This window comes from Phascolarctos cinereus, unplaced genomic scaffold, assembly GCF_003287225.1.
Source record: "Phascolarctos cinereus isolate Bilbo 61053 unplaced genomic scaffold, phaCin_HiC Scaffold_3;HRSCAF=262, whole genome shotgun sequence".
Lineage (NCBI taxonomy): Eukaryota > Metazoa > Chordata > Mammalia > Diprotodontia > Phascolarctidae > Phascolarctos > Phascolarctos cinereus.
In genome coordinates this window covers 166,270,821-166,296,094 of record NW_027555736.1, presented here as the reverse complement: position 1 = coordinate 166,296,094, position 25,274 = coordinate 166,270,821, and the positions used below count along the sequence as shown (strand labels likewise).

The 25,274-nt window shown below is 36.8% G+C and overlaps 2 long non-coding RNA genes across 2 annotated transcripts in view; both read right to left on the bottom strand.

Moving 5' to 3' along the window:
* The window catches only part of LOC110207639 (uncharacterized), a 52,105-nt gene that overhangs the window by 4,410 nt on the left and 22,421 nt on the right, over positions 1–25,274 (bottom strand). Inside the window, exon 2 of the long non-coding RNA XR_002324265.1 lies at positions 739–813. This is a non-coding gene — a long non-coding RNA (uncharacterized LOC110207639). The remainder of the gene's footprint in view (positions 1–738; positions 814–25,274) is intronic.
* On the bottom strand, positions 4,597–20,174 carry LOC144456193 (uncharacterized). Its single transcript, XR_013485102.1, has 2 exons — positions 19,913–20,174; positions 4,597–4,761 (listed from the first exon to the last, which is right to left on the bottom strand). It is a non-coding gene; the product is annotated as an uncharacterized LOC144456193 (long non-coding RNA).

Here is a 25,274-nt window from a genome sequence, read left to right as displayed (position 1 = left end):
TGTTCCTTATGGGAGGCCAGAGCATCAGAGCCCTATTCCCTATGGGAGGCAGAGCACTGAGCCAGGTTATGGTCTATGGGCAGTTTGATGGGATAAGGGGAAGGGGAACAAGAGAAGGGGAGGAGGAGTGCTGCCCTGGAATATCACACAGTCCATACAGATAAGCAAAGGGAACAGGAAAGGGGAAGGGAAGGGCTGTTCTGTAATGTCAGGTGGTTGGGGGGTGCTTTGTGAAAGCACGCAGATAAGTCCACAATGGGGGACTTCAATGCATAGTCTTCTTGATCAGTTTTCTAGCTGGTCACATCCTGCGTCTTATCTCGTATTTCATATCCTACATCCAACTTGCTCCTTCTGCCTTGAGCACTCCTTTCTACCTCATTACCTATATTCACTTCAGATTCATCTCCAGAAGCTTCCTCTCTTAGTGTCTGCCCTCTCTTTCACATACGAGATCCAAATTGCAAGTGAGTTTTAGCAGGGATTTATTACTTATAAGAGATAAGGTAGAATTTTTTTTTTACAAATACAACAGAATTTACCAAGGGCAGAAAAGATTAGAGGGTTTTATGAGTTACCCTGTTAACAGTATAAAAAGCTGAAAGTTCTAAGCAAGATTTTCCCCTTTCACAATCCAGTGATTGTAACTGGTCCTAAGCTTCCTAGCTGGGCTCCTTTCAGGGAGCCTGAGTACACTGTGTGGCAGACATCTTGTTCCAAGGAAGAAGTAGCACTCACCTGTCTCCCTTTTGTCTAAACCCCAAGTTAATTCTCTTCCTCTAAGAAGCATTGGTGTTGGCCCCAGCACTGCTCCTTGGCAGAAAAAGAACAAAATGTCTGTCATTCTATTCAATTCCCTGCCCCATTAGAGTCATTAGCGGGTATCCAAAGGAAAAGAAAAATTAATAAAGTTGCATGACAATCTTCTTCCCTCAATGTGGGGGAACCAGAAAAAGAACTTTCACAGGTGATGAATAAATTGATTGAATTTACGGAGATTTTTATGTTACTCCTCACTCCTATGATGTTTAAGGTTTCTTCTAGCGATATACATGGTACATCAATATTCCTTATTATTAAAAAGGTTACCCTCCCACCTCTCCTTCACCTCAGTGCTCCTTCCCCTCACCATTACTATTGGCCTCATTGTTTTGAAGCACCTGGTATATTGGAAAGAGAATTGAAATTTGAGCCAGAGGCCTGGGTCTTGATTTCCCCAGGGTGAGCTCCAGACTTTTTTTGGCTGAAATTCAAGCCTTAAGCAACTTGTTGCATTGAGATCTTTCTGAGAGAGAGAGAGAGAGAAGGAGAAAGAAATATCAGAGAACAAAAATGCGTTGACTTTTCTCATTGGGATCTCAAGTACTGGAGGTATGGAAAGGCAGCTTTGATTCATTGTTATGTCTTTCTCCAGGCTACTACAATATGTGGACTCCCATTTACTACTGCTGGCTTCAGTTTATTCAGTACTGAGAAAATAAGCTGTTTTGGTGTTTCATCAGAATGTCCAGAAATGTTTGGAGTTGGTAAGGAGAAGGTACAACTAGTGGAAAGAATGCTGACTTTCAAGTCAGTGGGTTCAAGACCTGGATTTGAATTTCAATTCTTGTATTAAGTATAACTAATTAAACAAGTCATTTAAATTCTTCAAACCTCATATTCTAGTAAGATTGGATAATAATATTTATATTGTCTACCTTGCAGGGTTTTATACTTTGGAAAATGTAACTCTCCTCCAAACTCTGACAGTCAGACAAAGACATGGCCAAGAAAATAGAGAAGGACGTTATTTTTGTGCTCTTAAACTAGGGTTAGCTAGATGGCACAGTAGATAAGAGCACAGGGCCTAGAATCAGGAAAAGCTGAGTTCAAATCTGGCTTCAGATACTTATGAGCTGTGAGATCCTAGGCAAGTCACTTGATTTCCTCATCTATAAAATGAGAATAATAATAGCACCTAACTCACTGGGTTGTTGTGAGGGAGGATCAAATGAGATAATATTTGTAAAGTACTTAGCACAGTGTCTGACACATAGTAAGTACTATATTATTATTAAACTTACCCTTTGGCTACTGAAATTAAATCTCAAAACAAGTATCAGAAATGCTATCTCATCAAAAACCTGGCCTTATCTAGAACACTAAGCCCTTATCAACCAGAGACCATCCAGTATCCATGCTCAGGGTACCAGATACCTAGAAAAGAGACAAGCAGACTCACATATTTTCTTTTCTTTTTTTTCAGGCAGTTGGAGTTAAGTGACTTACCCAGGGTCACACATCTATTAAGTGTCAAGGGTTTGGTTTAAGGCCAGATTTGAACACAGGTCTTCCTGACTTCAGGGCCAGTGCTCTATCCACTGCGCCACCTAACTGCCCCTAGACTCACATATTTTCCCCCAGCTACCTCCCTGCACATTAATATAAGGGGAAAGAGTCACAGAAACATTCTTTTATTTGGAAATTTTGCTCTTAGGAAACCTAGACATATGCTTCCCTAGAAGCTCACCTTGGTCCAACCCTCAAATTTGCCTTCTCTCTACTCCCCAAATTGAAAAGTGTAGAAATCTGACAAATTACCAAATAGCTACAGTACTAGCCCTTTCTTTTCTTTAAATATACCAGGGAAATCCCATGCATTGGAACGCTGAAATGGTCACATGACCTTCCCTGGCCATGATGCTGGCCACTTCTCAAATAACAAAACTTTAAAAACTCTCAAAAGATACAGCTCTCACTGACCTTGTGATAAAATTCAACCCTAATTCCAGAGGACCAGTGATGAAGAATGCCACTCATCTCTTGACACAGAGGTAATAGACTAAATATGCAGAATGAGATACATTTTCAGGCATGATCAATATGGGAATTTGTTTGGGTTGACAGTGCCCTTTTTTTTTTTAACAAGTGTTTTTCTTTTTCTTATTTGCAAGACAGAGAAAGATGGGAATAAGAAAAATAAATACTTGATAACTGAAAAAATTAGATGTGAAAATAGATAAATGAATAAATAGATAAGTAAATGAATAGGCAAATAATTAGGTAAAATAATCATTGTTTTGTAGCCTTTTGGTGTTGTCTATACCTAGATATTAGGTAACTTATAGCATAACCTATGCACAGGAATTTTCTAAGGATCAACATGATGCTGGGGGACACACATAGACATTTATGGGAACCATCAAGGCTCACTAGACCTCCAGAATTATTCTGCTATGCCAGTGAAGAGGTCTTACCTAATTTTCTTTCCTTTACTCTGGTCAAAAATAGTCAACTCTGCACCTATAGTATAAGACCCAGGTAGGAAAGTTTGAGTTTTTCTGTTTCCCTGGTGCTTCCTGAAAGCAATCTAAAAATGGGAGACATACCAGTGCCTTCTGAAGAGCTATTAGCAGGAGCTGCTGCTTTTTCTGCCCCTACAGCTCAAGTGTCCTACCATACAGATTGTACTAATACTAATGCTATGTAAATATTAACTATTATCATTTAAAATGGCTGTGACCAGATGTGTACACATATGCGCACGCACACATACACCTCTGTACGTATGAAGTAAATGAGTACATATGAAGATAGAAGGATAGAATAGGAAAGCTGTTTACTAAAAATTGGAACCAGAAAAGAAGTGTGGTGGCTGCCAGAGACAATGCCAGAGGCATATAACTTACCTGAAGTAATTTAAAATAAGTGTATTGACTTAAACTATAAACTTTATAATACTTTTACATCTTTAAAAAACCTTTTAATATGCATAGTATATTTTTGCTGTAATCACTTGTTTTAGACAATTGGCATAGAGTTCATAGAATTTTGACACATTGTTCAGTTCTTCATCATAAAATTACACTTTTATTACATCAGATATTAAGCATACCTTTTACAAACAATCCATCTTTCCTAGTCTACCCCCTTTATTTTAACCTAAGGATTTTCAGTGGGGTTTCGGTGAGTTCCCAGGCTATAGAAACAAGCTTATCTCTAGCTCTTAGATGAATTTAATAAACTTTTGTGACATGTGACATGATGCAAGGTCATATTGCCATCTCCCACCTCCATTTGGGGATTTCTACAATTCTGGAGCAATTTTTCTTCTTAGCATATCAACATATTCATCATTCCCTTAATGAAGACAAGACATATAGACCCCATGGAAGCAAAAAAAAAAAAGGGAACAAAGAATTTCTTGATGGATTTCTTATAGTGTGATGAAGATGCCTAGGATATCTTGTAGGTTCACCTAGACTTCTTCTGATAACAGCTTTAGTATTGACTTGGATGAAAAAGTTGAGTTTCATCAAAGTGAGCAAAAATTAACCTTTTTCCAATACTATACTTAGTATTCAGTCTTCGCATTATCATTTTGACGACAAGTTTTTTTTTCTTCATAACAGTAATTATCATCAGTTTTTAACTGGCCTTCTCTCTCTTCTTCCATCTTCAAGAAGTTTAAGCCACATGGTAGAGGAAGAACTATCTCTTCATCTTCTGATGGTCTTTGCTTATCTTCTGGTGGGTATATAGGCTGAATTACAGCATTTCTCTTGACATTGATTTCTGAATTTTGCTTCACCTTTCTTTGTGCTTTGGTGATTGATCTTGTTTCTTTTAGAGTTTGAAGGTTCCTGGAAGTACTTGATTTTCTTACAACAGCAGCCACAACAACAGCCGCAGCAACAACCCGCTGGTCTGGTGTTAACAGGCACTGAAATACAGTCTTTATGACTTACTATTCTTGAATTTTTCTTTCGGGGAGCGGAGAGTCTTAAAAACACAACAAAAGAGAGTGATGAAATGTGTGGAAAAACATAGAATCCAGTACTCGATTGACAAACAACTAACTGAGCTTTGGGGAAATCAACTCAATTTGGTTTCCTTTCCGTTTCATTTGGTCAGTGAGATGTTTTGAATCAATCTCTGAAGAAGTGTATACGCTGATCTATTGTTGTCATAAAATTAAGCCAAGTGATTGACACAAAAAATTTGGAGTGTTGTTAGGGGGACTAAAGCCAAATGATGTTAAATTATTTGAATTTTATAGTCTATTTTTCATGCCCTGATTCCCCAGATACCTTATGAGCATCAACGTCAGCCATTTTTCCAGTCTCTGCTTTCCCCTCATCCTTGTAGGCAAAGAAGCCCTTTGTAATACTTGAAATTATCAGCATTAACCCGTATGAACCAGTTGTCTCATATTAGTAAATTATGAAGAAAGCATTTTAAGTGTTTTGTTGTTTTCTGTCCTCCTATACTAAATAGCAATAGTGCAACATGACTTTCAGTCTCATGAACTGTATTACGGGGCCTTGATTTGTAAATCCTTGTTTTGCTTTTTCAGGTAGAACACACTGCATAGGACTAGCAGAAGAGTTTGATGAACTGGCTAGGATAAGTTTAGCTTTTGTAAGTTTCTTAGTGGACTATTAGCTGGGCTTGGTGCCTGATGTGGCATTAATCTTGATAAAGAAAGAGAACTATAGACCAATTCTACTAATAAATATTTATACCATTTTTTAAAAATCTGAGCAGAGTATGAATATATTGCAAAATTTATTCAATATGTTCAAGTTGGTCTTATACCAGGGATATGAGGATGGTTCAACAATAGGGGTTCAACAATTAGCATAATTAATAATATAAACAGTTAAGACAACAAGCTCACATTATTATATTCTTAGGTGCAGGGAAAGCCTTTGACAAAATATGATTCTTACTTGTATTATTGGGAATAAGGATAGGAATAAACATTTATATATTGCCTACTATGTGCCAGGCACTATATTAAGCTCTTTTTACAAATAATGTTATTTTACTTGATTTTTGGAGGTAGGTGCTGCTATTATTGTCCCCATTTTACAGATGAGGAAACTGAGGCAAATAGCAATTAAGTGATCTTGTCCAGGGTCAGATAGCTAGTGTCTGAGGTTAGATTTGAATTCAGGTCTTTCTGACCAGCATTCTAACCCCTGCACCATCTGCTTAGGTGTGGAAGAACCCTTTTAAAACATGATTTAACATAGATTTCTAAAACAAGGAATTATCAAGAATGCAGAAACATTGGAAGCTTTCCCAACAAGTTCAAGGGTAAAGCAAGAATGAAGCAAGTAGAAATGCCACTTTAAGCACTAAAATAAGAGGGAGCAATTAAAGGTATAAACATCAGCAAAGAGGAGAGTACAAGTATATTCCCCTTTGCAGATTACAAAATAGTTCACTCAGAAAATCCCACAGAATTAGTGAAGAAACCAACTGGGATGACTATAAGCTTCAATAAAAGGGTGAAATACAAAATAGATGCAGAAAAATCATCCATATTTCTATGCTAGACTAAAAATGTGAAATTCTAAAAATAATTATAAAATGTATAAAATATTTGGGAATTAATCTATTGAGATATACTTGGGACTGACAGCTACAAATATAAAACATTATGGCAGCATATTAAAATGTACTTATTGTCAAATTAAATTTTTGCCAGGACTGCAAAGATGGTTCAACATTATAAAAAATTAACACATTTGACCACATAAGTGACAAAAACAGGCCACAAGATGATTATATCAATAGGTACAGAAAAGGATTTAACCAAAAGAAAACATTCATTATGTTAAAAACAAAAGCATAAGAACGCACAGTATTTCTTTAATATGATCTAGAGCTTGGAACTAAAATGAAGACCCAATGAGTTTTGCTAAGAAGCATAGGGGTAAATTATGTTTCCCTCCTCATCATTATTTAACACATTTCCAGAACTGCTAGCTGTAGCAATAAGGTATATGAAAGAACTTAAGGGAATAAATACCAACAAATGGAGACAAAATTTTGCCCTGTAATAGACCATATAATGATTCATATGGAAAACTCCAAAGCATAAATGAAGATGATAATTGAAATGGTCTGTAGTTTCAGTAATGTAGCAGAACACATAATAAATACACAAAATAACCAGTATCTATAGAATTTCAGAAGAAAATGATAGAAAAATTCTATTCAAAATAACTATAAAATAGATAAAATATGATGACTTAAAATGCTCTTTTTTAGAAATAAGGCAAGAGTAAAATAATTAGAGAGGCATTTTTGTTCATGTTTGAGCCATAGCAATATAATAAAAATGATGATACTTCCTAATTTAATTTGCAAATTTAGTGCTATAGCAAATTACCAAGGGATTACTTTAAAGAACTAGATAAAATAAGAATTCATTTGGAAGCAAAAAATGTCTCTATAATTTCAAGGGAAAATAGGACAAATTGGAAACAAAGGGGACCGAGTACTATTAGATCTTAAATGATATTATAAAACAGTAATCATCAAAATTATTTGGTATTAGTTGAAATTTAAGAAAAACTAAATCAGTGGAACAGACTAGATAAGCAAGACCTAAAAGCAAATCAACACAATTGCTTTGTCTGTAAACTCAAACTAATGGTAGAACATCTCCCCATCTGATAAGAATTGCTAGATAAATTTGAATTGGATGTAACCTAAATATAAAAGGCTACATCACAAAAAGAACTCAGAGGAGGGAAGAAGATTCCTTCCTAAAGTTCCGGTTAGCACAATAATTCACACCAGACAAGGGATAGAGGGACTTCCAAAAAGACAAGTTTAATTACACAAAATCTTAAAATGATTTTGCAGGAACAAGCTTGATATAGTTAAACTAAGAAGAGAAGCTGTTAAATTGGAAAATTATTTGCATCAAACATTTCAGTTAAAATTCTGATATTGAAAATATAAAGGGATCTGATATGAATATGTAGCAAACCCATCTGTAGCAACCCCACAGGTGAGGGTGATGATAGGTGTTGCAAGGTGAGAGCAACAACTCCATTTCATCAAATCAAAACAAGCATTTATTTTTATTTTTTATGTTTGCTTTTTATTGAGGCAATTGGGGTTAAGTGACTTGCCAAGGGTCACACAGCTAGTAAGTGTCATGTGTCTGAGGTCGGATTTGAACGCAGGTCCTCCTGATTCCAGGGCTGGTGCTCTATCCACTGCACCACCTAGCTGTCCCCAAAACAAGTATTTATTAAGAGCTTACCACGTGCAAGGAACTGTGTTAAGAGTATTAAGAGCTGCGTTAAGTTAAGATACTGGAGTGGTTGGTTTGCCATTCCCTTCTCTAGCTCATTTTGCAGATGAGGATACTGAGGCAAACAGGATTAAGTGATTTGCCCGGGGTCACACAGCTAGTAAGTGTCTGAGGCCAGATTTGAACTCTGGAAATTGAGTTTTTGTGACTCCAGGTCCAGAACGCTATCCTCTGTGTCACCTAGCTGTGTCTGTATTTGATACCAAAGGTAATAGGGAGCTACTAGAACTTATTGAATGGGGGGGAAGACAACATGCTCAGATCTGTGCCTTAAGAAAATCACTTTGAAAACTGTATTGAAGATGAATTGGGATAAGGGAAGATGAGGTAGGGAGACCAGGTAAGAGGTTTTTGCAGTAGTGCAGGTAAGAGGTGATGAGAACCTGTATCAGAGTGGTGGCTTTGCGAATGGAGAGATAGTGAAGGGTTTCAGATGTCACGGAAGCAGAAATGGTGAGATTCAACACATGAATACATAAGGTGAGTAAGAAGGATAACCCTGAGGTTGCAGAAAGATGGTAGTTCTCTTTGAAAAAATATAGGAAATATCAGATTTGAAGTGAGTCTGTGTGTTGGGGGAGATAATGAGTTTTGGTTTACACATGTTGTTAAGTTTGAGATTTATAGCTGGGCCTTGATTCAGGAAAAACAAATCCAAACCTACACACTTCCTAAGTGACCCTGGTCAGGTCGCTTCATCTCTGTCTCCTATCTCACAACAACTTTGTGAGCACCAACTGAAGTAACATTGATAAAATGCCTAGCACATAGTAGGCTACTAAGAAATGCTTATTTCCTGCTGTTTCCCTTTTCTAAATGTATAATCAGCAGTTGGTAATAAGGGACTGGAACTCTGAAAAGAGACTAAGTCTTGATATATGCATCTGGGAGCCAACTGCAGAGAATGGTAATTGAGATAATGGAACCTGTTGGAAGCTAATGAGATGACCAACTGAAGAATATGGAAAGAAAGGAAAAAAAAGAGGACCCAGAGCAAAGTCTTGGCAGACAAGCAGAGTTAATGGATGTGACATGGATGAAAATCCTGCAAAGTCAATTGAGAAGACTTCTGACATTGGGAAGAGGAGAGAGAGAAAGAGAGAGAGAGACAGAGACAGAGACAGAGACAGAGAGAGAGCGAGAGTGAGAGAGAGAGAGAGAGAGAGAGAGAGAGAGAGCTATGTTACAGAAACCCAGAGAAGAGAAAGTGTGTAGAAGGAGAAAGTAGTCAGTGGAGTCAAATGTCACCAAAAATATCAAAGGTTTATGAAAGAGTAAGAGAAAAGGGGGCAGAGTCAATGAGAGTAGATTTTTTTTTATTGCTTGTTGTTGTTTGTCCTTTGTCCTTGAAGAGGACCAATGACATCACGAGGGCGGTGTCTTTGGATTTCAGTGAGGCAGGGTGGTGCAAAGTCATTAACCTCTCTCTCTTTCAGAGTCATCAGAGTCCAGTGGCAAGACAAAGACTGGCGATGGCCCAGGATGCAGTGGGTGACCTTGGCCTTTTTAAATTAAGGTTTATACCAGGTCTCAGTTTGTTATCTTCAACTCTTCACTCTTCCTCAACAAACTCAAGGTGGAGAATTTGAGGATGATAGATAATAGGAATAATAAACTCTAGGGAGGATTGTTTTAAAGAATAGACTTATATGTGCTTGTAGGCATCGGGGAGGGACTAGTATACAGGGAGAAACTGAATGTAAGAGATAGAAAGAGAGAGGAGAGGGAAGGGGAAGAGAAAAGAGTGAGAGAGAAAGGGAGAGGGAAGGAGAAGAGGAGCGAGAGGGAGAGAGAAAAGAGAAGAGGAGAGGGAGGGAAGGAGAGAGAATGTGAGAAGGGGAAATTTACTGAAGAAAATAGAAGATGATAGGATCAAAGGGATGTAGAGGGGTTGACTTGGGTGAAGAGCAAGGCCACCTCTTCTTTAGAGACAGGAATAAAGGAGTAAACAGGAGATAAGGTCAGGGGGAATGTGAGATGAGGTAAGAGGCAAGAAGGAGCTCTTGGCAAACAACTTCATGTTTTTTTTTTCCTTATGTTTTATGAGTTAAACTTAGAGAGCTGTGAGGAGAACAGCTATCAGAGGCTTGAGGAGAACAGAAAGGTTTGGAACAACGGCTCTGGTAAGTACCATAGAGCACCGGTTAGGAAGGAGTAGAAGGCTTGCTTTGCTACAATGAGGGCCCAGCTGAATTAAAAGAATGTAAATTTGCAGTGGATCCAGTCAGATAGGACTTGGAGTCTGTGGTCTTTTTCCAACTCACAACAACACCATTAATAATAATGATAATCACAGTAAATACACCGAATACACTTCAGTTCCGCGTAATGGCCAATTAAGGAAGAGGCTAGTGTGTCAAGGAGAAAAATTAAAAAACAGAAGAAGAGAGTGAACCTAGGGGATAGGGACCCTACCTGTGCACCCAACAAAGCCAGCAGATGTATTGTTCTGTATAAAGAACAGTTAACAGGCCAGTTTGATGAGAACAGAGTTGATAAAGAGGAGTAATAAGAAGTTAGACTAGAAAAGTGAGAGCCAGATTATGAAGAACCTTAAATGCCAGGCTATAGATTTTGCATTTCTATCCTAGAAGCAGTAAGGAAAATTGAAGATTTTTGAGTAGAGAGTGGCACTGTCAGACATGAAGAATAAAGGAATGATTTTGGAGAGCAATTTGGAACTATGCCCAAGAGCTATAAAAATGTGCATATCCTTTGACCCAGCAAATATCACTTTTAGGGCTATATCCCAGAGAGATCATACAAATGGGAAAAGGACCCACCTGTACAAAAATATTCATAGCAGCTCTTTTTGTGGTGGCAAAGAATTGGAAATTGAGAGGATGCCCATCAACTGGGGAATGGCTGAGCAAGTCGTGGTATATGAATGTAATGTGCTATAAGATATGATAATAGATATAAGATAATTATACTTGTGCTATAAGAAATGATGAGCAGGCAGACTTCGGAAAAACTTGGAAAGGCTTGTATGGACTGATGCTGAGTGAAGTGAGCAAAACCAGGAGAATGTTGTACACAGTAACAGCCACATTGTATGATGACTAACTTTGATAGACTTAGCTCTTCTTAGCAATGCAAGAATCTAAGACATCTCGAAAAGTCTCATGATAGAAAATGCTTTCCATATCCAAAGAAAGAATGATGGAGTTTGAATGCAGATCGAAGCATACTATTCGTTCTTTTTTTTCTTTTGTTGTGTTTTGTTTCTTTTTTCTTGTGGTTCCTCCTATTGGTTCTAATTCTTACTTACAACATGACTAATGTGAAAATATGTTTGGTAGGAACGTATATGTAGAGCTGATATCAGATTGTGCACCATCTTGGGGACAGAGGTACGGAGGGAAGGGGAGAAAAATTTAAAATTCAAAATCTTATGGAAGTGATTGCTGAAAACTAAAAATAAGTAAATTTTAAAAAGAATAAAGGAATGGCATTTTGATGTTGTGTGAAGGATGAATTGGAGAGGAGACTGGAAGCATGAAGAAAAATCAAAAGTGGTCCAGGCAAGTAGAAAAAAGGGCTTAATCTAGGGTGGTGGCCTTGGGAACAAAATCTTCAGAGACTGATGCTAGAGATATTGGAGAAGAAAGCTCAATAGAACTTTTGCAACTGATCAGAAGTGGGGAGTAAGGGAGAGTCAGAGATGACTCCAAGGTTATGAACTTGGGTAACTAGGAAGATGTCATCTTTAGCACAAATGGGGAGCTTGCAGGAGGGATGGGTCTGAGTCTATAATTGAATCAAGACATTAAAAAAAAAACCAATGATGAATGAAGCTACTGATCTAGCAGTTATCACACCATTAACAATATTATGAACAGCATCACCACATGTATCAAGGAAGCCAAGGTTTATTTAGCAATGAATGCTCATGTTTCCAGACTGGGGATAAGTATTATAGCAATGTAACTGAAGGTACACAGCTGGCATTTTTGCAATATATTATGGCTTATTGTTTGATTTATTTAAAAGAAAATGAACTAGCAGAATGTAATTTAGTGCAAATTCACTTCATTTGATATCTTTCACAGGAAGCAATAGTCTTGAAAGTTTTATTCTCTTATAGATTATCAATACTCTTCCATCAAAAAGCTACTTTAATTCATTATTAATGTTCACAAATGCACTACTGTCTATTTGCTATTTTACTGATACAGCATGATAAAAGTGTTAGAGAGGAACATAATAGCTGAAAACTGTGAGTATATCATCTTTTTTTTCTTCATTAAAATATCCCTCCCTCTGGTGTGTATGATTGCACAGAAAAGCTAACAAATGTCTTATGACCTGCTGGCCTACTTCTGTAGAGTGGGGGTCTGATAGAGTGGGGAGTCCCCTTCCACATGTTGGCTCCATTGATATTAAGCCAAGCCAGTTTGCAGTGACCTGATTTGCTTTATTTCCCTTCTCTGGAGAAACCTTTACATCTACATCTGGGGCATTTTTAATGATACCACATCACCTTCTGCATTTGACCATAGCCACATGTCTTGGGTGCACAGTGGCTACAGTGTCAGGCCTGGAGTCAGGAAGACTCATCCAATGAGTTCTAATCTAGCCTCAGATACCTACCAGCTGTGTGACCCTGGGTAAGTCACTTAACCCCATTTGTTTCAGTTTCTTCATCTGTAAAATGAGCTGGAGGAGGAAATGGCAAACCACTCCAGTATCTTTGCCAAGAAGACTCCAAATGGGGTCACAAAGAATAGGACAGGAATGAACAATGATATGCACTGAATACTCCATTTTATTCAGGAAATGAGAGAATTTCAGGCATCCCAACAATCTTACCTAAGCCAGACAAATTTATTTTCCAAACAGGCAATGAGGACCATGACCAACTTCTATTTCCTAGCCCAGGCCTGGTCTCTTGAATGCAGAGGTTTACCAACCATAATTTACCATTTGACCCAGAAAAGCTTTTTTTTCTCCTTCCCTTCCTCCCTATTTGCAAAGGGGCACCATCGCATGATGGATAGAAGGCCGGACATGGTGTGTCAGACCTAGTTCCAAATTTCTCTTAAGATATTCATTAGCTGTGTGATCCTGGGTATGATGCTTAATCTCTCTGTGCCTCAGTTTCCTTACCTGTAAAATGTAAGGGTTGGATTTGTTGTCCCCTGATATCTCTTCCAGCTCTAAATCTATGATCCCATGACCTTGGTTTAAATCCTATCTACGATACTAACTCTGTATCCCGGGCAACTGATTGACTCCTTTCTGAGCCTCAGGCAAATCTCTAATACTTATCTACTAATCATAGGCATAATAAGATCTGTTAACAAGGAATTTTAATACAAACAGAATCACTGAGTCTTGGCATGAATCTAAAGTACAATAATTGTCCACATAACCATCTAGAAAAGAAAAGAAATTGATTAGGTGTAGACAAAAGGGAGGGAATGCTAGGTAGTAGAGCAGATAGAACATCAGACCTGGAGTCAGGAAGTCTTGAGTTCGAATCCAGCCTCAGACACTTATCAGCTATGTAATCCTTGGCAAGTTTTCTTAACACTGTTTGCCTCAGTTCCCTCCATCTGTAAAATGAGCTGGTGAAGGGAACGGCAAACCACTCCAGTTACTTTGCCAAGAAAAAACTCAAATGGGATCATGAAGAGCTGGACAGGAATGTAAAAGACTAAACAACAAAAAACAAAAAACAATCATTTGGGAGGCTTTTATGTAGAAAACAGATTATAAGTCATGAAACAGAATAACGTTATTGACTTGCAGGCCTCCCTTCTCTTTAGAAACTGGCAAAAGTGGGTTAATTCAAATCATCAAACATTTGTTAAGTGCTGATTCTATAAGATTTTGCACTTCAACTTTCCTAGGGAGTGAAGAATGTATGTACAGTCAGGATATAAACGCAACTGAATTTATGTTGAGACAATCTCTCTCTCTCTCTCTCTCTCTCTCTCTCTCTCTCTCTCTCTCTCTCTCTCCATATATATAGACATATGTATGTCTATATATACATATATATAGACATACATATGTATATATATGTCTATATATATCCATATGAGTCAAATATTGTGTATTGTGATAGTTCCTAAACACCAGTAAGTAATTATCATTGGAACTATGTGATCTTGAGCAAATTGCTCTCAGTTTCCTAATCTGTAAAATAAGGGAGTTGGACCAAGGATCTCTGTAGACTCTTCCAACCCTTAACATTTTATGATTCATCCAATAAAGCTGAGTCCTGCCGTTACTCAAAGTTCTAAGAAGGGATAGAGTCAATACAACAGCTTATTCAGGTCAAGGCCCTTCTACATAGTAATAATAATAGCCAGCATTTATTAAGTGCCCACTATGTGCCAGTGACTATGCTAAGCACTTTACAATTATTATCTCATTTGATTCTTACAATAACCCTGGGAGGTAGGAGCTACTATTATCACCATTTTACAGTTAAAACTGAGGTTAAATGACTTGCCCAGAGTGACACAGCTATTAAGAATCTGAGGCTAAAATTTAATTTGGGGCTTCCTGACTCTCCAGGCCCAGCACCATATTCTCTGGGTGCCTTACTCCTCATTGTGATTACTCAATAGGAATGAAAATATAAGTTCAGTCCTAGAAAAAAATGCACTTGGTGACATTCTGTGAATAAAAATGCCCTGAGAAAGTGAGAAAAGAGGACAATGCAGAGGAACATAAATGATATCATAAAAAAACCCCAAAACATAGATGTATTCAGTCATGCAAATTAATTGGAACCTGTATTATCTCAATTTTACATTTGAACTCAAACTCAGGTCTTCTTGACTCCAGGCCCAGCACTCTGTGCACTATGGCGCCACCTAGCTACATGAATCTGGCCTCATTTCTCTTATATGTGGGGAGCAAGATGAAGGAGAGACTTTTAGAAGGGTATATAGATTAAGATTAGAGGGTAGGGGGAGAAGATAAGGGACTCATAGAGAAGTGGGTAAAATGAGGAATAGGAGGATAAGGGGAGAAGATAAGGTAATGAGGATAGGGTAAAAAGAGAGGTTGAGAAGGAAAATAGTGAGTAAAAATAAGGAGGGAAATTGACATGTAGTAATTATGACTTTGAATGTGAATGGGATGAACTCACCCATAAAACAGAAACAGCAGAATGTATTAAAAATTAGAATCCAACAATATGTTGTTCTCAAGAAACACATTTAAGAGTAAGAGATACGCATAGAGTTGAAGTGGAAGGTTGGAGTAGAATTTATTATGCTTCAACTAATGCAAAAAAGGCCAGGGTAGCAATTAGGATCTCAGACAAAGTGATGGCTAAAATTTAATTAAAGGAGATAAACAGGCAACTAAACTTTGATAAAAGGTATCATGGACAAGGAAGCAATACCAATACCAAACCTATATGAACCAAATACTATAGCGTCTAAATTTTTAAAAGAAAAGTTAAATGAATTACAGGTGGAGATAGAGAGTAGTACTATTATAGTGAGGTATTTTAATCTTCCCTTCTCAGAACTAGATAAATCTATTAAGAAGTGTAGGAAATAAATAGAATTTTAGATAAGCTAAATATGATAGCTATCTGGAGAGAGTTGAATGGAAATAGAAAAGAAAATACCTTTTTCCTCAGTGGTTCATGGTACATTTACAGAGACTGGCCACATTAGTACATAAAAATTTTATAGTTAAAATCAGAAAATCAGAAATATTAAAAATATCCTTTTCAGATCAAAACACAATAAAATTATATTTAATAAGGGACCAAGGAAGCATAAATTAAAAACTAATTGGAGATTAAAAACCTAATATTAAAGAAACAGTGGGTTAAAGAATGAATCAAAAACTGTCTATAATTTCATTAAAGACAATGACAACAATGAGAAAATGCATCAAAACCTATGGGATGCAACAAAAGCAGCAATCAGAGAAAAAATTATATGTCTAAATAAATAGAGAAAGAGCAGACTAACGAATTGGGTGTGCAATTTTTAAAAACTAGAAAAAGAACAAAGTAAAAATCCCCAATTAAACACTAAATTGAAAATCCTAAAAATTAAAGATGAGATTAATAAAACTGGGTATAATTGAATTCATAAATAAATTACTTTAGTTAATAAATAAAACTAGAAGCTGGTTTTATGAAAAAATAAATTAAAATAGATAAACTTTAAATTGATTTAACAAAACCAAATCACTAGTATTTAAAATGAAGAGTGAATATACCACCAATGAAGACGAGATTAAAGCAATTATAAGGAGTTTATTTTGCTCAATTATATGCCAATAGATTTAACAGTTTAAGTGAAATGGAAGAATATTTACAAAAATATAAATTGCCTAAATTAGCAGAAGAGGAATTAGGATATCTAAATAGATCTATTTTATTTTTTAATTTTTTAATCGATCTATTTTAGAAAAAGAAATTGAGCAAGCCATAAAGGAGCTTCCTAAGAAAAAAGCACCAGGACCAGATGGATTTACAAGTGAATTCTATCAAACATTTAAAGATCAAGTAATTCCAATGTTAAATAAACTATTTGGAATAATGGGAAAAGAAGGGATCCTACCAAACACCTTTTACAAAACAAATATGATCCTGATAACTAAACCAAGAAGAATAAAAACATTGTAAGAAAATTATAGACAAATTTCATTAATGAATATGTATGGAAAGATCCTAAATAAAATACTAGCTAAAAGATTGTATCAATATGTTACAAAGATTATACGTTATAATCAAATGGGATTTATACCAGAGATGGTTTAACATAAGGGAAACTATTAACATAATTGACTATATCAATAATAAAACTTTTTAAAAAATCATATGGTTATATCAATAGATGCAGATAAAGCTTTTGATAAAGGTCAATGCTCATTTCTATTAAAAACTTGAAAATATTGGTATACAAATGAATTTTTCCTTAAATTGATAAAAAACATTTACCTAAAGCCATCAACAAGCATTATTTATAATGGAGATAAGCTAGAACACTTCCGAGTAAGATCAGGTGTGAAACAAGGAAGCCCACCATCACCAGTATTATTATTCAATATTGTATTGGAAATCCTAGAAATAGCATTAAGAGAAGAAAAAGAAACAGAAGGAATTAGAATAAGGAATGAGATAATAAAACTATCTCTTTTTGCAGAAGATACATTTGAAAAATCCAAAAGACTCAACTAAGAAGTTAGTTAAAACAATTAAAAATTTTAGCAAAGTAGCAGGATACAAAGTAAATCCACATAAATCATCAGCATTCCTATATCTCACCAACAAAACCCTGCAAGAAGTAATAGTAAAAGATATCCCATTTAAAATAACTCTAGACAGTACAAAATACCTACACCTGCCAAAAAAAAACCTAGGAGCTATATAAACAAGCTTATAAAAAAACTTTTTATACAAATAAAATCAGATTTAAATAATTGGAGAAATATTCGTTGTTTATGGCGAGGCAGGGTAAAAATGACATAATAAAAATGACAATTTTATCTAAACTAATCAAGGCCATTCTAATTAAATTACCAAAAATATTTTACTGAGTTGGAAAAAATAATAACAAAATTCATTTGGAAGAACAACAAGTCATAGGAGCAGCGAGGTGGTGCAGTGAATAGAGCTCTGGCCTCGTAGTCAGGAGGACCTGAGTTCAAATCCAGCCTCAGACACTTAACACTTCCTAGCTGTGAGACCTTGGGCAAGTCACTTAACCCTGATCGCCTCATCAAAAAAAGGCAAAAAAAAAAAAGAACAAAAAGTCAAGAAAGGAAATAATGAACAAAATGTAAATGAAGGAGGTTTAGCAGTATCAGATCTTAAACTATATTACAAGGCAGTCATTATCAAAACTATCTGGTAGATCAATGGAACAGAGTAAATATACAATTTACAACAGCAAATAAATATAGTAACCTTGTACTTGACAAGTGTAAAGACTTAAAATTTTGGGATAAGAATTCATTATTTGGTAAAAAAAATTGTTGGGAAAACTGGAAAGCAGTATGGCAGAAACTGGGGACAGAACAATATCTTACATCACTTACCAAGATAAAGTAAAAATGTATCCCTGATCTTGACATAGAAATATTATACGAAAATTGGAATGTGGAATATATTACTTATCAGACTTATGGATAGGCAAACAATTTATGAATAAACAAGAGGAAGAGAGGTAGAGAGCAAAGTTAGGTATAAAATGGATAATTTCAATTGCATTAAATTAAAAAGGTTTTGTACAGATAAAAGAAATATAGCCAAGATCAGAAGGAAAGCAGAAAATTGGGAGAAAAAACTATTTTATAGACAGTTTCTCAGGCAAAGGTCTCATATTTCAAATACATAAAGAACTTTGTCAAATCTATAAGAGTATGAGTCATTCCCCAATTGACAAATGGCCAAAAGATATGTACAGGCAGTTTTTCAATGAAGAAATCAAAACAGTTTATAGTCATATGAAAAAAAATGGCCTAAATCATTATTGATTAGAGAAATACAAATTAAAACAACTTTGAGATATCATTTTATATCTATCAGATTGGCTGAAACAATTGAACGGGAAAGTGACAAATTTTGGAGAGGGTGAGGAAAAATTGGGACACTAATTCATTGTTGGTGGAAGTGTGAACTGATCCAACCAATCTGGAGAACAGTCTGGAATTATGCCCAAATTGCCTATACCCTTCGACCCAGCGATACCACTACTAAGTCTGTTTCCAAAGATGATTAGGGAAAAAGAAAAAGAACCTATGTATTCTAAAATGTTTATAGTAGCTCTCTTTGTGGTGACAAAGAACTGAAAAATGAGGGGATGCCCATCAATTGGAGAATAGCTGAACAAGTTATGGTATATGATCATGATGGAATACTACTGCCCTATAAGAAACAATGAGCTCAATAATCCTAGGAAAAACATAGAAAGACTTGCATGAAATAATGAAGAGCAAAATGAGCAAAACCAAGAGAACACTGCATACAGTAACGGCAATATTGTTTTAAGAATGACTTGGAACGAATAAGTCATTTGACTATACAAATACTCCAATTAACTACAAAGGACATATGAAGAAAGCTTCTATCTGCATCCATAGAAAGAAATGATAAATAGAAGTGTGTATATATATATATATATATATATATATATATATATATGTATGTATATATGATAATTCTACATACATACATATATGTGTATATCTGCATTGTGTGTGTATACACACACACACCACACACACACACACCCTATTTGTGTCTATTGGTAGACATCTTTAAGGCCAGGGAAGGGGGGGAAGAAATTTACATGATAGCTTTATTATATATTTTAAAGGAATAGCAAGTTATACATAATAGATTTGCAAGTTCATGTGTTATCATCTTTTTATTATACTCTATTATGGAAATGCTTGTTTGATTCCATAATTAAAAAATAAAAATTAAATTTAAAAAAGATATCTATGAGACATCCAATTTAAGATAACTAGAAATGTGAGTCTGAAGGTAAGGAGAGAAGTTAGGGCCAAGAGATCTGAGAGTTAGCTGCAAAGAGATGATAACTGAAGCAAAGGGAGCTGATGAGAGGGCTAAGTGAAATCGTATAGAGAGGCAGAAGAGAAAAGGACCCAGGACAGAGCCCTGTGGGGCAATCCCGGTTAGAAGGAATGACCTGGATGTAAGGGGACTGAGAAGCTGTGGTCAGACAGGTAGGAGGAGAGCCAGAGTAGAGCGGTGTCCTGGAAACCTAGGGAGAAGAGAGTATCCAAGAGAAGAGGCTGATCAACAGTGTCAGAAGTGAAACGTTAGAAAAGCATATTGAGAAGTAATTAAAGAGTTCAAACCTCTTTCCATTTAATTTATGATCTTCTCGCTCCTTCATTTCTGTAGCACCCAGACAATTCTGATAATCAGAAATCATTTCATGTGACATTTTTAGTCCATTGGTTAGGTCCTTGTGAGGTTTTCTTTGTGGTTTGGTTTTGTTGATGTCCTCTCCAGTATAGTGGTGTAAATAGGCCTTTTTGTGAAACATGGCTGCAAACTGATGGGAAATGTGTCTAATGCGTTATTGGATAGGAATATTTTTACCAGGAAATTGGCAGGCATTTTAAGGCCTCAGGGTGTGATGTCACAAATGACCTTTTTTTCCCCCTCATTGTTGGGTCACATGGCCAGTATATGTAAGAGGAAACCCAGTCTTCCTGACTCCAAAGTCAACTTCAAACTCCAAAGTCTAAATGCCTCTCCAGTATGTTAGGACATACCTACTTGACTACATACTTACATATACTGCTTGTCTTAAGAGTCTTGGTGCAGTTTAAAGTTATAAAACCTAAGATTTTGGAGGACATCCTATATGTGTGTGTATGTATGTATGTATATGGGTGTATGTATACATACATTTATATATGTATATATAATACACACTCATATGTGTCTGTGATCTTAATAATTGAAGTGTTCTCTCTAACAATGCAGAGTTTAACTTATCCAAGTCTGCCCACTCTGTGCTACTCTTGTCCTATTCTTTCCCTTAAGTTTGCCCTATAGTGTCTACCTTAGGGCTGGGCACCTTCCTCAATGTCTTTTGACATGGGCTAGAGGAGCACATTGGCTGGTCTTTGGTTACCTCTTGCTCTTGACATGGAACCAAACCATCTTCTTTTTTTCTCACATGTTTTTCTAGGTCATCCTTTTCTCTACTTGTCTTTAACTGTGGAATGAAACCTATATGTGGTTATACATATATATGCAGAAATATATGTATACCTATCTGTATCTGCATATAGATTTTAACTAATGGAATAGCAAAGAAGATAATAGAGAAAAGGATCTCATCAAAAAATATAAGATATGTGTTGTATCTACATATGTATATCTATATGGATATATGTATATCTACATATGTGTGTGTGTAGTCTATTAAATTCCTATTATGTGCCAGGTAGAGATACAAAGAATGAAACAATTCTCCTGTGAGGGATTGTGCACACATTCTATCATGGCCTATTTGTAGTCTTCCAGCTATAATCAAATGTATTTGCATATACAAAGAAGTTCTAAAACATTGACCCAATAGGAAAAAAAAATACTTTGATTCTGGAAATATTCTATAAATTGAGCAAAAACTCCAAAACCAGAAGCGATTGAGCAACACCACGAAGCTCTTCTCTAACTCCAGTTGGAGATGATGAACTGGACACATGGTCCTGCTTTAAGACCCAGAGAGACAGAAATAAACTGCTCCTTTGGCCTTCCCATAGCTCTGCCAATCCTGTGCCTCTCTTCTTTCCCTCTAATATGATCCAGTTTCTTTCCTTAAAAGCACTGTGGCTTAGTCAGAGGGGTGACTGACCCATTGTAGGGGGCTGAGGGGCTATTTGAATGTTAACTTCTCAAATCAGGCTTTAGTCTTTCAGGCTGCAAATCCCTAAAGGATCCTATGTGTAATCCTAGCACATGGACTGCTTCCATAACCACATTTTCTAGAGTTGCGCATGCTTGTAGGAATTAATGCATACATGCTTATGCAGATACAAAAAGCACCATAGACACCCTCCAGACTGGAGATTTGAGGATGCTGGTCCCTGGGAGGCAAAGAAATAGAGGTTGTTCTTCCAAAATTCCAGGACTCCTACATTACAAGATACTACATTAGAGAATTACACAGGGGCAGCTAGATGGCACAGTGGATAAAGGTCTGACCTTGAAGTCAAGAGGACCTGAGTTTAAAAATGACCTCAGACACTTGACACTTAACTAGCTGTGTGAGACCCTGGGCAAGTCACTTAACCCTTATTGCCTCACACCAAAAAAAAAAAAAAGAGAGAAAGAGAGAGAGAGAATTACATACAGGATTGGATGGGCCACTATGAGACCTTTAGTCTAGCCATGAAAATAAAGACTGCCTGACATACCCAGGGCCTAAAATGTTAGGGCAAGTCCAATGTAAGTAAGAGAGTCTAATAAAAATCATTCAATGAGTCCAAAGCTTTTAAAGCAAATCCTTCTCCATTTGTAATACTTTCTCCTTCATTTACCTTGTGAATTCCTCCTTTCTCTTCCTCTCCCTCTCCTGGCTCTCCTCCCCACCATCCCCCAAAACTTTCAACCCTATTTTAAGAGCAGCATCTCTTGGTAGTCAGTGGAAGAGGGGCAGCATTTTCCTTCTATAAACCTTCATTCAGGGCAAGGAATCATTATTTTTCTCCCATTTACTATATGCATGTGAATCCTGAATAATATCTGACATAGGAGTGGACAGAACAAATTTGAAATGAGGAAGCACTGGGTTTAAGTCCTTCTTCAGACACTAACTGTGTGACCTTGGGTAAGTCACTTAACATCTCAGCCTCAATTTCAGCATTTATATAAAAATGGAGATTAATAAAACCTGTCTCACAGGGTTGTTGTAAGGATCAAATAATATTGATAAAATACTTTGTAAACTTTAAATCACTCCATAAATATTTATTACTATTGTAGCTTTCAAAATTCAATTTACATGTGATATACACTTTCTGTGTGCAAAATACTACCCTAGGCAATAGAATCAATTCATCTGACAAATGTTTGAACATCTACTGTGTGCAAGGAACTGTATTAGACACAGTGAGGATCTAGAGGTGAATAAAGAACAGCTCCTGCCCTCCAAGAGATTATGGTCCAGGAGGAGAAGATGTACACATTACTACAATTCAAGACTCTATTCAATAAGTGCCATAAAGGTGGCATAAACAGAAGGAGCTCAGGGGAGGGACAGATCCCATCTAGCTGGGCTAATCATGGAAAGTTTCACGGAGGAAGAAGTTACATTTCAGTCAGACCTTGGAGGACCCTACTACCTTGTAGGGTAGTTTCCTAGACAAAGCTGAGGCTGGAGCGGTGGAGGGGAGATAAAAAAGGAAGAGGTAACAGAATGAGGGAGAAGGTAATCCAAGGAGAGGAAATGGCAAAACAAAAAATTTACAGACAGGATTGTATGACTCATCTATGGGAAATGGCAAATGGACCAGTTTTACTACAATGAAGGGTTTATGTTGGGGAGGAAAGAAGGCCAGAAAGATAAAATGGGGCAAGACTTTGAAAGGCCTTGAATACCAGGTTAAGGAGCTTGAATCCATTCAGTGGTTCCTTGGAAGGTCACGAAAGGTCATAGGATCATAGATCAGAACTAAAAAAGGAACTTTAGAGGCTTCACCTCCTCCCCACCTCATTTTACAGATGGGAAACTAAGGCCCAGAGAGGCCAACTAACTTCCCCAGGGTCACACAGTTATAAAACAGAACTATATTTCATAGTCCCCATTACCTATATTTAATTATTATTTAAGCTAGCAATGTTAATAATTATTTATAAATATATTTACCATAAGTAATTCTTATTTAATTATTTATTAATAGTAGTAGTTGCTATAGTATTCCATTAATTATTATTAAGTGGATGACTTTATATTTAATCCTAAAAATAATCAGAAAACACTGAAGTTCATTGAGTATGGGGGAGCTACAGTCAAATCCCACCTTCTATATGAGGCCTTTCCTGGTAATAATAATAGTAATGATGAAAATAATAATGAGAAGAGGAGGAGGAGGAAGAGGAAGAAGAGGAAAAGGAAGAAGGAGCATGAGGAAGAGGAAGAGGAAGAGGAAGGAGGAGGACAGGAAGAGCTACCATTTATGTGATGCTTACTGGATGCCATATAATGTCTTAAGTACTTTACAATTGTTATGTCTTTTGATCCTCACAACAACCCTGGGGTAGATGCAACTATTATCATTATTTTATAGATGAGAAACCAAGGTACACAGAAATTAAATGACTTGCCCAGGGTCCCATAGCTAAGTGTCTGAGGCCAGATTTGAACTCATGTCTTCCTGACTTCAGCCCGTACCATCTTTCAGATAACGATATATATGTTTTATATGTAACTAATTATTTACAGACTGTCTCCCAGTTAGAATCTACAATTCCTTGAGAGTAGGGATTGTTTTGGCTTTTATTTCTATCCTCGGCACTTAGCACAGTGTCTGACATACAGAAAAACTTTTTTTTTAAAGGCAATTGGGGTTAAGTGACTTGCCCAGGGTCACACAGCTAGTAAGTGTCAAGTGTTTGGTCTGACGCCGGATTTGAACTCAGGTCCTCCTGATTTCAGGGCCAGTGCTCTATCCACTGCGCCACCTAGCTGCCCCTAGAAAAACCTTAATAAATGTTTGTTGACTGATTTAATAATGATAATAGTAGCATTTTCACAGTCATATAGAAATAATGACTATCCCTTGGAATCTCACATTCCTTTGTTTATATGACACTTAAAAGATTCCACATGATGTGGACCCAAGAAGGCAGAGAAAAGGCAGGAATTTGCCTGCGTTCTGCCCAAATCCTATCCAAACATTTTTTTTTAAATGTCTCAAAACTAATTCTGGAGCAGCAGAACTCACAGAAGAACAAGGTGAAACAGTTTACCATCCCAAGATAACTTAGAAGGACTGCAGGAAAGGTTTGTCTCCATTGGTAAAAGTGAAGTGAAGCCCAGTGCAGGTGGTGTCTGCGCAAGCCAGTGGGAGGCCCCTGAGCCCAGATACAGGTCAGCAACTGAGGCCCCCTCATGGCCTCATGGCACAACAGGTCCGAGGTCCACTGTGAGGCCTGCAGCCCCTAGTGCAGCAGGAATGACCAGGCCCATAGGCCCTGGTGCAGCAGGCCAATGGGTAGGCCCTGGACCCCAGCACAAGAAGTGTAGGACAGTGTCCCCTGTACCTCAGGAGCAGATCTCAACTTTAAAAGTGAAGAAATAGGCTGGAAATGAGTGGAAAAAAAAAAGAAGCAAATGCCTGACCATGGAAAGCTACTATGGCAACAGGGAAGATCAAAATGCAACTCAGAAAAGGATAACAGTGTCAAAATGACTACATGCAAAGCCTCAAAGAGAAATATGAAATGGTCTCAGGCCCAAAAAGAACTCCTGGAAGAGCTCAAAAAGATTTTTTTAAAACTCGAACAAGAGAGGTAGAAGAAAAAATGGGAAAAGAAATGAGACTTATACAAGAGAATCAGGAAAAAAAGAGCCAACAGCTTGGGAAAGGGAGTACAAAAGATGGAAAGAGAGGTGCAAAAATTCATTGAAGAAAACAACTCCTGAAAAAGTAGATTTGGCCAAATGGAAAAAGAAGTACAAAAGCTAACTGGAGAAAATAA